The sequence below is a fragment of the Schistocerca piceifrons genome, chromosome X (assembly GCF_021461385.2).
Source record: "Schistocerca piceifrons isolate TAMUIC-IGC-003096 chromosome X, iqSchPice1.1, whole genome shotgun sequence".
In the NCBI taxonomy this organism is placed as follows: domain Eukaryota; kingdom Metazoa; phylum Arthropoda; class Insecta; order Orthoptera; family Acrididae; genus Schistocerca; species Schistocerca piceifrons.
Genome location: NC_060149.1, coordinates 559,105,498 through 559,108,209, shown reverse-complemented (window position 1 = coordinate 559,108,209; position 2,712 = coordinate 559,105,498). Strand labels below are relative to the sequence as shown.

The window sequence follows — 2,712 nt, the reverse complement described above, 5'->3', positions numbered from 1 at the left end:
TCAAAATAAAACTCGTGCACTGGTGGGGAGCGCCAAAGATGACCTCGGTTTGAGGAAGGCCGGTGTGTACCAGATTCCGTGTCAATGTGGCAAGTCGTATATTGGTCAGACGATGCGTACCGTCGAGGATCGATGCCGTGAACACCAGAGGCACACTCGACTGATGTATCCGAGCAAGTCGGCGGTCGCTGAACATTGCTTGTCGGAAAATCACGCCATGGAGTACGACCGCACGAGGATTCTGGTACAGACGTCGAGATACTGGGACAGCGTTGTTAGAGAGGCCATCGAAATTCGCACCAATGACGACCTCATAAACCGTGACTGTGGCTATAATCTTAGCAAGGCTTGTGAACCAGCGATTGCGTTAATCAAGAGTAAATCGAGCAAACGTATAGTTGTGACGACCACGGCGGACAGAGCCATCACACCGACGTCATCTCAGACGTCGTCGCAATCTGTTCCACCGCGCGACCGTGGCGCGGGGCGCGGACGGCGGAGGGAGCGCGCCGCGGGCGGAGGGTATTTAAATCGGCCGCCGCCGCGACCGAACCCAGTTCCCTCTGAGCAGCCATAGCGTACGGATCTCCGTGCCGGCACGTTCACAGGAGCTCAGTCCGTCAGTTCACCTGATGATGGCGACATGTTTGATCGCCGAAATATTGTGCCCGTTGGACACTATAGACCGGCAGCACACCCGTGGATATTTTGATTATCAAATACGCCGGGAGAAACTCAAGAATCACAGATTTCAACAAATTTTTCATAATTACAACAACAAAGAAATCAAATGCACACACATATTGATACAATGTTGGTCAAAACCCAAAATTTCTCACAGTCCATAAAGACAGTCCTGATCATTATTCACAGTATTAATTACAATTTTATGCACAAAGTCTGAGCAGTGAAAGAAAATGCACACAGAAGTAGTGGATTTCTATGCAATTTTGAAGAAGTAGTGTCGTTCTTCCAAGGGAAAGACAATCCTGACTCTTGACATGCAGACAGGTAATGGGGCACAACAGAGCAAATCCACCGCAGAGTCAGTCGAAGTTTTGAAGAATATTGGTAGGTAGGTCATCACAGAGCAGACCCACTGTAGTCCTGGTAGAGATTACGGTATTGGAGGGCCACCAGAGGTGCAGACCCATTGCAGTCCTTGTGGAAATAATGGTATTAGTGGGCCATCAAAGGTGCAGAATCACTGTAGTCCTTGTAGAGACGGCCAGCAGCCATCTGTTGCGACTGTGCAGGTGCACAATCACCATCAAAGAGTCTTGCGGACAATATAGCAAGTCCATAAACCACCACTTGTACACTCACAAAGTTTTTGGAATTGTCCTTAGAACCAGCAATGCTGCTAACCAGTCCCTTGCTGAATTATCAGCACACGTGCAAATGCTAACAGTCCCCCCCCCCCCTTTTTTTTTAGCGCACAATCTGCATGTACCATGGCCAACAAAAACGTGTGCAGCGAAATGAAACTTAATTTGAAGAACTGGTGTCCATACAATTATAAATTTACGACATGAGAATACAATTAAAAGGTACAAAATACATCATTAAAGAATATAACAATATAGATAACATTTGTGGTAATACAGGCTTTACAAAAGAATCAAAATAACATATACATCAGTGTTACAGGAAATATGGCGTAAGTAAATAAATAAAATAATGAGAATAGTTTTTGAAACATTAATTTCTCACATGGGCATTGAAACAGAACAGAATTAATAATCCAGAATGAGATTTTCACTCTGCAGCGGAGTGTGCGCTGATATGAAACTTCCTGGCAGATTAAAACTGTGTGCCCGACCGAGACTCGAACTCGGGACCTTTGCCTTCCGCGGGCAAGTGCTCTACCAACTGAGCTACCGAAGCACGACTCACGCCCTGTACTCACAGCTTTACTTCCGCCAGTACCTCGTCTCCTACCTTCCAAACTTTACAGAAGCTCTCCTGCGAACCTTGCAGAACTAGCACTCCTGAAAGAAAGGATATTGCGGATACATGGCTTGGCCACAGCCTGGGGGATGTTTCCAGAATGAGATTTTCACTCTGGCGGAAGTAAAGCTGTGAGTACCGGGCGTGAGTCGTGCTTCGGTAGCTCAGTTGGTAGAGCACTTGCCCGCGAAAGGCAAAGGTCCCGAGTTCGAGTCTCGGTCGGGCACACAGTTTTAATCTGCCAGGAAGTTTCAGAATTAATAATGTCTAAACATCTTTACAAAGTAAATAACATAGTATTAGAAAAATTCTATAACATAACTCTTATCAGATAAACACATAAAGACAGGAAGAACACAAATACACAATGGTACATAAACACCTAGCGGAATAACGCAAAAGGGAGGGACAAGGTTTGTTTTACTGCAGTATTTTGCAAACAAAACTTCCTTTACTTCTTGGAGATCTCCCTTCATTTATCATTATTCCCAAAAAGTCCATATTCTTCATAGTTAGTTTCTTATATGGTCTACCCACTCTTAAGCTAACTTAAATCTACTGAGCTCAGATATATATACCAAGGGACAAGGCAATGCAACAGCACAAAACAATTAACACAAGTAGCAATGACAAAAAAATGCAAATTGGCCAAGCTAGCAGCTGTAAATCTAAATTAGCAGAGCAAATGCAACATTACAACTAATATGAGCCAATGTGCAGCAACAAGAAAAATAAATCAGTAGTATAACTAGCTTAACAGAG

The 2,712-nt window shown here is 44.4% G+C and overlaps 1 non-coding gene across 1 annotated transcript; it reads right to left on the bottom strand.

Moving 5' to 3' along the window:
• Nucleotides 1-1,813: 1,813 nt before the first annotated feature.
• Nucleotides 1,814-1,888, bottom strand: Trnap-cgg. Its single transcript has one exon. It is a non-coding gene; the product is annotated as a tRNA-Pro (tRNA).
• Between the last annotated feature and the right edge of the window lie 824 nt (nt 1,889-2,712).